The sequence below is a fragment of the Hippocampus bargibanti genome, linkage group LG08 (assembly GCF_051943395.1).
Source record: "Hippocampus bargibanti isolate YZ-2025 linkage group LG08, ASM5194339v1, whole genome shotgun sequence".
Classification (NCBI taxonomy): Eukaryota; Metazoa; Chordata; class Actinopteri; order Syngnathiformes; family Syngnathidae; genus Hippocampus; species Hippocampus bargibanti.
In genome coordinates, this window is record NC_142741.1 from 8,762,598 (window position 1) to 8,774,457 (window position 11,860).

Below are 11,860 nucleotides of genomic sequence, written 5' to 3' on the forward strand. Positions count from 1 at the left end.
CTTGATCAGTCCTGTTCCGACTGTATACAGTGAGCACGAGCTGGAGCAAATTTGTCGCCTCAGGAGTAGCTTCAATGAGATTGTCATGATGCCAAAAGAAATGTTAAATAATTTCATGTTTTCTGGTTTTGGATAGGAGAAAGGTGCGCATTTCTCCCCATCCAAAACAGTAGAGTCGGGGGACCACTAATTGACTCTGAGAAGGTGAATGCAAACACCTGGGAATGGCCAATTGCCGCTGGGACCTGATTGGCCAGAAGCTCAGGTAAACCACCTTTAAAACCAGACTGAGCCAGTCACTTCAAGGAGGAAGAAGAGGGAGAAAGGTCAGCCTGGAGAGCAGTGTTACCTGTGTTCTGCCGAAAACCGACATCCCTTGAGACGTCGAATAAACAAAACTCAAAATTATCCTTCCTGGATCTGCCCGAGTGAACTTTTATCATCTTTCCACCTGCTTGCTGTCTCGCCGCACAACAGAGATCCTTCTGGGCCAAAAAGATGAGAAGCTGAGATTTACATCCATCCCTCACCGTTTGTGAGCTATACAGTCCAACGAGATCCGCCTTTTGCTTCACAAAGTCAAAGAACGTGGCATATTTTGACAGGCTCTGCAGTTTCGTGTCATCAAAATGTTTCGACATTTCACCGAATTTTTCGCAGTCCACCAAACCAAGAAAAGCCACCTCACCAAAATGATCAAACCTGACCTTCATTTGACAGCTTATGTTCTCCAGAATGTTACAGAACACTCGTTCACATCTAATCGAATGTCTGTCTCCACTCTCTGTCAGGCCCAGTGCGCTGTATTTCTGCTCAAATCGGTCACAGAAACTGTCGAACTTCAGTTTTATACGCTCGAGAGCTGCAACAGTGTCGCGGATGCGTGCAAGACAATATTCAATGTCCATTTGTTTTGCAGCACTCTAAAAAAGTGCATCATTTTCATTGAAAATGTCTTCATACGCCATAAGGAGAAAGCATGTTGATGCTTTTGACAGCTACCGATTGTATCCTGCTGCCATCATCGGCGTGTCATGATCCCAGCTGTAGGGATTTTCCGTAATTACCCGAAATAATGTGCGCAGATCATTTTGGTGCATTCTTATTATATATTTACTTATTATACTATATTATTATATTATTATTATTACTTATTATACTTAGTATATAGGAGCCTGAAGTTAGAGCTCCATCATGTAGGTGCTGCTCTGGGTAAAAAGCGCTTTACCATATCATCCAGCAAGTGAGTGCGCTTTGTGGACTTGCTGAAAAATGCTGCTCGTCCCTCAGCTGTTTTAAAAAACGTGCGACATTCGGGCATGCACTTCGCTGAATGCAAGAGCACCAAGTTCAGTTTGTGTGCGTAACAGTGCGTAAACATGGCCTCGGGCACTTTTTCTTTAAGTTTAACTTGCACAAATTGAAAGGACAACCGACGCCTCCGGACAAGTTATGTCCATAATTTGTAAAATTGCTTCAAATGACTTCTACTGAGCGTATTTTACAAAGATTCCACCGCATATATCTATATTTTGTTTTAAGACTCGTGCTGAATATTCCGGAAGTCTTGTTTTTGAGTTGGTGACGAGTCGTCACGTCACTAAAGGAACGCCCCTGACCAAGAAAGGACACATTGTATAATGTCAATGCATTTTGCAGTACTTTGTTTGGTCTGAGAACTTCGTGTTGATCCGTGTTGATGGCGAAATTAGAAGGAAAACATGAATAACGCGATGGTGAATCGTTGTGTGTTGCACCGAGCATCTATTTGATATTCGCTGACAAAAATTCCTAGGAAACAAATCAGCCGGTTTCCACGGAGCTTTGTCGCCATCGTCTGCCTCTTTTTGGTGCTACATTTCCCCCCTCACAGATACCTCAAAATGACACGGAATAAATTCTTTAATCAATTGCAAACATGTATGCTTTCCTCTTCAGAACTATTTGAATCATATTCATAACTGGATGAGTAACAAGAAAGCATGTTCTCCGAATCTGAAGCCATTGTTTTGATTCTCGAGCAAGGGAAGAGGTCTTGGCGTGACACCACGAACAAGGAGGCGGGACATTCTGAAACTGGCCACTTCCAGTTTAAATTTTTTTCAGTTTCAGCACACTTTAAGTCATTTTTATTGGTGTTTTGCATTTGACTAAAAATATCATACTGTGTGTTTTGGGTATTTTAGATACTATAAAACGTTGATCTGATGTCAGTTAGGAAACCAAAAAGTGATGTCGGTTGTCCTTTACGTTCTGAGGCCATTACAGCGGCTCCATCATATATCTGAGCTACAAGCTTATCAGCACAGTCATATTTCTCCAACACTACGAGGACGTACTCAGCAATGGCAGGAGTGCGTCTGTACTCACTCACATCGTCAAAGCCCAAGAATGCTCCTTCAACTCACAGCCTGCTTCAGATGTAGCTACATACCGTAATATGACCGAAATCTGAGCTTGGTTTGTAACATCTGTGGTCTCATCTACTTATACAGCAACAAATGGGGCTGGACCGATCTCCTGTTTAACGTCATTTCTATGTCATGATCTGGTTGTCGACCAACGGGGGCGCTGTCGGCCCCGCCTGCACCTGCACAGGTGCTGGTCGTCCCGATCAGATTGGCGACCAACGGGTAGCGACGTCAGCCCTGCCTGCAGCCTCGCAGGTGCTGGTCGTTTTAATCACTGACACTTAAAAGGACACCCGGCACGACCATCCGGTGTCAGTTCATTGTTTGCTGCTTGTTTGTTGCATGCTTTGTCTGCAATTGCATGCTGTGCATGTGTTTAACCTTGGCGGACTTTTACTCTTGATTTTCTTTTGATACTTTGTATTTTTTCTGTTCAGATGATTTTGATGTTTTACATTTTGTTCCTGCGAACTTTTAATACAATTTGTCAAACAACCTCCTGCTCCCTCCTGCCTGCTTTTTGGAATCCGCACCCGCCATCACCACCTCGCAAACCATGACAGAATGAACCGACCAACCATCGGATCCCGCAGGTACATCGGACCCCTCTCATTTCCACACTGTGCCTGGCAATGCTACGTCCACGTTAGCCCACGCCTCGTCGAGTTTGAATTGCGTCACTCGACGTGCCGCAACGTCCACATCAACGTCCGGCCATGACCGATCATGACAGTATTTTCACAACTGTAAGTCTTAAATGTCCTCCAAAATGTGCAGAGCGCCCTATGGTCATTCACTATGTACATAGTGAATGAATAGTGTCACGTTCCGAACGAGGCAGAAAGTAAGCGACGCGTCGAAACGAAGTGGGATGTTTGGATCCCCAAGCAGGCGACAGAGACAGAAGATCATTGCAGGGTGTTTTTTAATGTAACAAATGGCGCTGGTCCAAAAACAGGTGAACTAGCGGAATCGTAAGAAATAAACTAACCGGCGGTGGTGCAAAAATAGGCACAATCCCGAAAGAAAGCAGACATTTACGGGACGCGGTGGGGGAAAAAACTCCGACCGGATCAACACACGCACCGAAGCTGAGAAAGACAGGATACGGGTGAGATACGAGGTGAACATCAATAATCCAGCACGAGCGAGATGACCGTGATGCGTATAATAACAGTGTCTGTCAAAGAGGGGATTGATTGACCGCAAGTGTGGAAGTGGGGAGGCACGGCCCCGCCCCCTGCTGTCTATCCGCATGTGAAAAATGGAAGCGCCAGCGCCAAACATTTTTGACGCTTGTCATGTAAAAGCCCTTGAAGAGCCGCATGAAATCGGTCAAAGAGCCTGTGGTGGGGTCTTTTTCAGGCCCATAATAGCAAAAGTATCTGTAAAAAATCTGTGAAGAAGATCGACGTGTGCATTCAGATAAAGGGAATGTGGAAAGGTAGGCCGGCTGGGGCGCTGTTCGGTCGTGTGCTTTGGTGTTCTTCCGCCGAAGATTACTTCGCCAGCCGTGGTGGGGGGTGTGTATCGCAAAAAGTAGTGCTTAATCCAAGGTTTAATTTTCATAAATTTAACGTTCGTAAACTGAAAATGCCGTAAGGCAAGGTGTTCGTAAACCAAGGCCCCACTGTGTGTGTGTGTGTATATATATATATATATATATATATATATATATATATATATATATATATATATATATATATATATATATATATATATATATATAGTAAAGTCTCGTTATATCGATATCGGTTATATCGATATCGGTTATATCGATATCGGTTATATTGATAATACTGCTTATTACGATACTATTTTCATTTCCCGGCAAATTTCTAGTCTTTTTATGTATGATTAGTTCCGTTTAGTATGATTCATGGTTATTACGATAATCCGGTGACTACGGTGCTGTTTTTCCTCTCCCGCCGGCCAATTTAAGGAGAATCAAAATTACGCAATCCCGGAAGCTGACATTAATTTATGGGACGCAGGGAAAATACCTCAGACCGGATACATTCGCGCATCGAAGGAAGAGTCCAGGTATGGTGGCGAGTTGAGTCAGTCATCCGGCATTGGCGAGGTGATCGCGAACCGTATATATGCCCCGTGTCCGTGATTAGAGAATTGACAGCAGGTGGAGAACGGCCGGGAGAGGCAGCCCCCCCCGCTGTGAACTCGCAAATGACAGGAGTAAAGCGATGGTTTCGGTGTTCGAAAAAATCGCTTTTCGAACAGGGTCCTGGAACGAATAATGGTAGAGAACCGAGGTATCACTGTACGGTTATATCGACATTTTTTCCGACTCCCGAGAATATCGCTATAACGAGACTTTACTGTACGTCTATATGTCTATCCATCCACTAATCCATCTTCTGCCGCGGGTCGCGGGGACAGCAGCTTCAGTACCAGACTTACCTCTCCCCAGCCACTTCTTCTAGCTCATCCTGGCGGATACCCGAGGCATCCCCAGGTCACCTGGTAGACATAGTCTCTCCAGCGTGTCCTGGGTCGTCCCCGGGGTCTCCTGCCAGTGGGGCATGCTCGGAACACCTCACCAGGGAGGCGTCCATGGGGCATCCTAATCAGATGCCCGAGCCACCTCATTTGGCTCCTCTCTATGTGGAGGAGAAGCGGCTCGTCTCTTGAGCCCCTCCCGGATGACTGAGCTTCTCACCTTATCTCTAAGGGAGACACACGACGGAGAAAGCTCATTTCGGCCGCTTGTATCCGGGATTTCGTTCTTTCGGTCACAAACCATAGCTCGTGACAATAGATGAGGGTTGGGATGTAGATCGACCGGTAAATTGAGAGCTTTGCTTTTTGGCTCAGCTCCTTCTTCACCACGACAGATCGGTACAATGTTCGCATTACAGCAGACGCCCCACCTCTCGCTCCCTCACACCCTCATTCGTGAACAAGACTCCCAGATACTTAAACTCCTCTACTTGAGGCAAAATCTTCTCCCCGACTCGGAGAGGGCACTCCACCCTTTTCCGACTGAGAACCATTGTCTCAGGTTTGGAGGTGCTGATTCTCATTCCAGCCGCTTCACATTCGGCTGCGAAACGCTCGAGAGAGAGTTGGAGAGCCCCACTTGAAGGCTCCAAAAGTACCACATCATCTGCAAAAAGCAAAGATGCTATACTGAGGCCACCAAAACGGAAACCTTCTACGCTTCGGCTGCGCCTGGAAATTCTGTCCATAAAGGTTATGAACAGAATCGGTGACAAAGGGCAGCCTTGGCGGAGCCCAACCCTCACTGTAAACGATTCCGACTTATTACCGGCAATGCGAACAAGACTCTGACATTGGTCATATAGGGACCAAACGGCCCGTATCAGGTGCTCCTGTACCCCATACTCCCGAAGCACCCTCTACAGAACTCCACGAGGGTCACGGTCAAACTCTTTCTCCAAGTCCACAAAGCACATGTAGACTGGTTGGGCGAATTCCCATGCACCCTCGAGGACCCTGCTAAGGGTGTAGAGCTGGTCCACTGTTCCGCGGCCGGGACGAAAACCACACTGTTCCTCATCAATCTAAGGCTTGACTTTCCGACGGACCCGCCCCACTAGAACCCCCGAATAGACCTTTCCAGGTAGACTAAGGAGTGTGATCCCTCTGTGGTTGGAACACACCCATTGTTCATTGGGTTCCGCCCATTTGAAGGGGCGTTCACCTGTTTCGACTGACGGCCAGTATCATTCAATAAAAATGGCACTTTCGGCCAACCTAGGTCAGTGTCATCCAATCAAAATTGCGCTTTCCGCCAACTGCAGCCCCAACGGGAAATGAACAGCGAAAAAAATGAGAATATGTACAGTAAAGTCTCGTTATATCGATATTCAAGGGAGTCCGAAAAAATATCGATATAACCGGGACTATCGATATATCCAATCCTGCGCCGAACTGCATTAAACAAAAGCCGCCAAAAGAGGGCAGCCAAGCGCCATATAAGAAACGGAGCTGGCCATTAGCTCCCTTATTTTTTTTGGTGAGAGATGTTCCCCCAATGTTGCCTCAAAATGGCACATATAATTCTTTAATGATTGTAAACATGTATTCTTTAATCTTCAGAACTACAGTGTATTTGAAACATATTCATAACTGGATGTGTAACAAGAAAGCATATTATCCGAATCTGAAGCCATTGTTTGGATTCACAAGCAATGCAAGACGTCTTGGCGTGAAGTCATTTTTATTTGCATTTGAATAAAAAGTGACATCGGCTGTCCTTTAATACACAGTATGGAATGTTAATTTTCAAAATCATCGCGCTTCAGAAGACAAAACAAGAAACATTGTTGCAAAAAACGATTGCATTCATGTACAGTACAGTGGGCATGTACATAACACAACAGGGAAACTGCAACGCTTACATCTTACTGTATTATGTATACAATTTAAAAAAGTCATCAATCTTCTTCTGCTTCCCATTTTTACCTTTTAACACAAACACTTCAATCTCGTCTGCTACACACGAGCTAGCGTCTGAAAATGAAAATGGCTCTGCTACACGGGTGCTAGGCACGTAACCAAGTCACCTGACCAAGTCGACCAATGGCGCGACTGATGGCGTGACACGTAACCAAGACACGTGACCAAGACACGTGACCAAGTTGACCAATGGCGCGACCGATGGCGTGTCACGTGACAAAATCACACAGCCAAGTCGACCAATAGCGCGACCGATGGCGGCTCATGTGACCAAGTCGACCAATGGCGCGACCGATGGCGGCTCACGTAACAAGACACGTGACCAAGTTGACCAATGGCGCGACGGATATATCGATATAAACAACAAAAATGGCCGGCGGGGGATGAAAAGGAGCATCGTAATAACCGGATTATCGTAATAACCGGGTATCGTACTAAACGGTACTAATTATACATAAAAAGACTAGAAATGTGCAAGGGAAATGAAAATAGTATCGTAATAAGCGGTACTATCGATATAACCGATATCGATATAACGAGACTTTACTGTATTTAGTTTTATCGGCGAGCCATATGCAATCATCAAAAGAGCCAGATATGGCTCGCGAGCCATAGGTTCCCGACCCCTGCCCTAAGGTCTCCAAAAAGGATGGGTACACTGAAATGCTGTTTGGTGCATATGCACAGACAACAGTCAGAACCCGTCCCCCCACCCGAAGGCGGAGGGAAGTAACCCTGTCGTCGACCGGGGTGTATCCCAACGTACAGGCGGCGAGCCGGGGGGCAATACGTATACCGACACCTGCTCTACGCCTCTCACCGTGGGCAACTACAGAGTGGAAGAGAGTCCAACTCCTCTCGAGAGGGTTGGTACCGGAAACCAGGCTGTGTGTGGAGGCAAGCCCAACTGTTTTCGACCTCGTGCACCAGCTCGGGCTCATTCCCTGTAAGAGAGGTGACATTCCACATCCCAAGAGCTAGCTTCTGCAGTCGAGGGTTGGAGCGCCAGGGTGCCCGCCTTTGGCTGCCGCCCAGCTCACAATGCTCCTGACCATTCTGGCCCCTCCCATAGGTGGTGAGCACTTGAGAAGGGGGACCCACGTTTCCTCTTCGGGCTGAGCCCGAGCGGGCCCCATGGGTGTAGGCCCGGCCACCAAGCGCTCGCCAACGAGCCCCATCTCCAGGCCTGGCTCCAGAGAGGAGCCCCGGGGACCCGCGTCCGGGCAAGGGAAAACCAAATCCATTTATGTTTCTCTTCATATGGGGTCTTTTGAGTCGTAATTTGTCTTATCCCTCACCAAGGACCTGTTGGCCAACACCTTTTTTTTTGAAAGCCGCTGACGCGTTGGCCCCCAGAAAACTTAACAACCAGCCAATTTATATGTCTCTCTCTCTCTCTCTCTCTCTCTCTGTCTCTCTGTCTCTCTCTCTCTCTCTCTCTCTCTCTCTCTCTATATCTATATATATATATATATATATATATATATATATATATATATATATATATATATATATATATATATATATATATATATATATATACAGTAAAGTCTCGTTATATCGATATTCAAAGGAGTCCGAAAAAAATATCGATATAACCGGGACTATCGATATATCCGACCCTGTTTGCATGTAATTTTCTCCGTGCGTGCATAGAAATAGTATCGATATAACCGGGACTATCGATATATCCGATATCGATATAACGAGACTTTACTGTATATGCTTCGGACTACACCCTTACTCAAAAGTGTACTTCAGAGTTGTTTCGTGGTCAACCGTGACTGTGGGTTTCGAAGTAACCATTCAGCCCCCATTCTCCGCATGTAACCCCTCTGACTAGGGTTGCTTGAGTAGTAGCATTCCAACAGAGCCATGTTATCGCATCTCGTCCATCTCCGCTTTGTTCCAGTAGCCCATTTTTCATCAGGGTGCTCTGGTTCCCCAGCACCTGACGCAGACCTTGTTTGGCCGGGCGACATCTGAGTCATTCCATTTATTGTCTCTCATCATTTTATGAGGTAGGCATTAGCGTGAAGGGTCTTGCCCAAGGACCCACATTGGATGATGTTTTTGTGCTCATTTTCTCTGCCACAAGTGGGATTCGAACCCTCGTCTCCCCTATCCAGGCGCTATATATATATATATATATATATATATATATATATATATATATATATATATATATATATATATATATATATATATATATGCTTCGGACTACACCCTTACTCAAAAGTGTACTTCAGAGTTTTGAAAGCCGCTGAGAAAGTGGAGTCCTCGTGTTAAGCAGGCTAGACAACGCAAACGTTGCACGCCCGCACGCGACAACAGTTGGTCACGGAGACAGCGATACACCTGTGCGCCGCTCAGCTCCCTACCCTCGCGTACGCACTCACGCGGCGTATTGGCGTTCGAACACCGATTGATGTTCGAACGTCGAAGCAAGAATATCTTGAATATTTTGTCCGAACACCGATTTGTTTGAGGCGTTCGAGAACCGAGGTACCACTGTACATTGTCAAATGGTGACAGAAAATATTAATATACTCGGGGAATTTTTTTAAAAGTACATCGAAAGCACTACTGGGCTGGCCGTTATGAAGACGGTATTACAAGTTGCGTTCAACGCTGCAGTCGCGGGGAGAATGTTGGCTTGATAACTGCATGAAAAACAACAATACCAACAAAATATTTGCATACGACATGAGAATAAAACTCACAGTCATCAGATGTAACAAATTAAACAACGTAAAATTCACCAATCTACTTAAAGGGCGCATGCGTATTTTCTTCCAACTCTGTTTCCCTACTGAGCTACTTCGATTAATGGCTACACTTCAAAGGGAAAGTTGCGATAGGCTGAGCCAACTTTCCCCCTTTTCAACAAATATAGGCAATCTTACCTCCAGTAAATTGTCAAACGTTGATGGAAAACATTGATAAGCTTGGACAAAATTTTGAAAAGTACATCAAAAGCACTCGTGGGCTGAGACAGCAAGTGGCCTTCAGGACCGCAATCACCGGCGAATGTTAGCTTGATAATTGTGTAACCGGCCTCAGGCCTAGGGGATACCTGAGTCGGTTCAAACGCGTCACAGGCAGGTAGCACTGTGAACGACGAGGAAAGACGACACGAGACAACCGTGTTAATCAGCTTCACACAACGGCATTTTTGACAACTCATCAAAACACAAATTCAGCAATTTCAATATCAGAATGCATTCATGTGTAGATCTATACATTCAACATCTATACATTGTATATATCCTCCACATTCGCACATGCTTATGCACGTCTGCCCGCTCGTGTGTGTTGTACTGGGAACTACAATTGACATCCAAAAATCCAAATTCATCAAAGCCACAAAATATTCATCAAAGCCATAAACAAGGTTTCATATCTAGCATCGCCCAATAAGTCCCCAATTACTTTAACATCTTGAGAATGTCTAACACTTATTATTTTGAATACCTGTGAACGACGAGGAAAGACGACACGAGACAACCGTGTTAATCAGCTTCACGCAACGGCATTTATGACAACTGCGCATGCGTGAGCTGAGCCTACATCGCCTTCCTCTGTTCCATTCACAGGCGCGTAGCGCCCTCTCCTGACTTGGTAGTCTAATCGACTAACATACAATAACAGAGGTCGTTTCTAACCCCCTACACTCTCCCCTGTTTTAAAAGATGTCCCCCGACATCTTGACTATACCAACAAGTAGTCAAGTACCAGTAGAAGCACAGTCATCTGTCTGGTCTCCGTAGGGTGGTGTCAATCACCTTCTACTGCAACTACATTCAAGTCCATACCGTCGGGGTAGAGTAGCAATAGTGTTCAGGTCGCACGAGATAATGAGTCGTGGGGTAAGGCATGCAAGTATACAACACATTTACCCCAGGTCTCCAAGCCTGGTATGATGGATGACCCAAGTGTTCATATGTAAATATCTCTCTGGGTCTTAGAGTACGAGTAGACCTTCGTGGCAGAGATTCCATTCCACTTTGTGACGCGGTGTCCGATTCCACCAACTCCGCCGGCGCTCCTGCATCACCCTCATTATCATCCATTACAAGTTGTTCCGGGCTTCCCTCAGCAGGCAGGCTGTCAGCTGGTGTTGGTTTTGGTAATGATGCTGGTACGACCAGTGGAAACGCTTCCTCTAGCTGCTGCCCATCCTCTGGTTCCGTAGTTTGTGCCTGGGCGTGGAATTCTGATGCCACAGCTCTTAAATTGTGCGGTTCAGGTTGAGACACCTGATGACTGCCTGTCCTCCTTGTATACACAGGTAACCGTCGGAGATTGTATGAACATCCCTCCTCTTCATCTGAATATCCAGACTCCTGCCCAACTGCTTCCCTGCTATAAGCCTGTCTGTCTAGCTGTTTTTTCTGCTTCTTTGCCTGTCTGTCTAGCTGTTTTTCCCTGTTTATTTGGCTGTTCAAATGGCAAATCATTGACAGACATTAGGAGATTACGGTGCAACACACGGGTAGTTTTGTCTCCGTTTTCTGCCTGAACCTTGTACACTGGTCCATCTCCCACTCTTTCAGTGACCCTGTGGACTTTTTCCTCCCAGTAAGCCCGGAGCTTGCCAGGTCCACCCCTCTCAGATAGGTTCCTGACAAGTACACGATCCCCTGGCTGGAGTGCAATGCCTTTAACACCACGGTCATAGTATTTCTGCCTTTTTTCAGCGCTCTTTTGACTGTTCTCGGAGGCAATTCTGTAAGCATCTTGCATTCGACAGGCCCACTTACGTGCATATTCCTGTCGGCTTTTTACTTCTTCGTCCGCTGTCAGACCAAAAACTAAGTCAATGGGCAACCGGGGAGACCTTCCATAGAGGAGGAAGAACGGTGAATAGCCAGTGGACTCATGTCTTGTACAGTTGTACGCATGAACTACATGAGGCAAATAGTCTTTCCACTCAGCTTTCCTTTCTTCTTGGAGAGTGCGTAGCATCTGTAACAATGTTCTATTCAGACGTTCTACAGGGTTGCTCT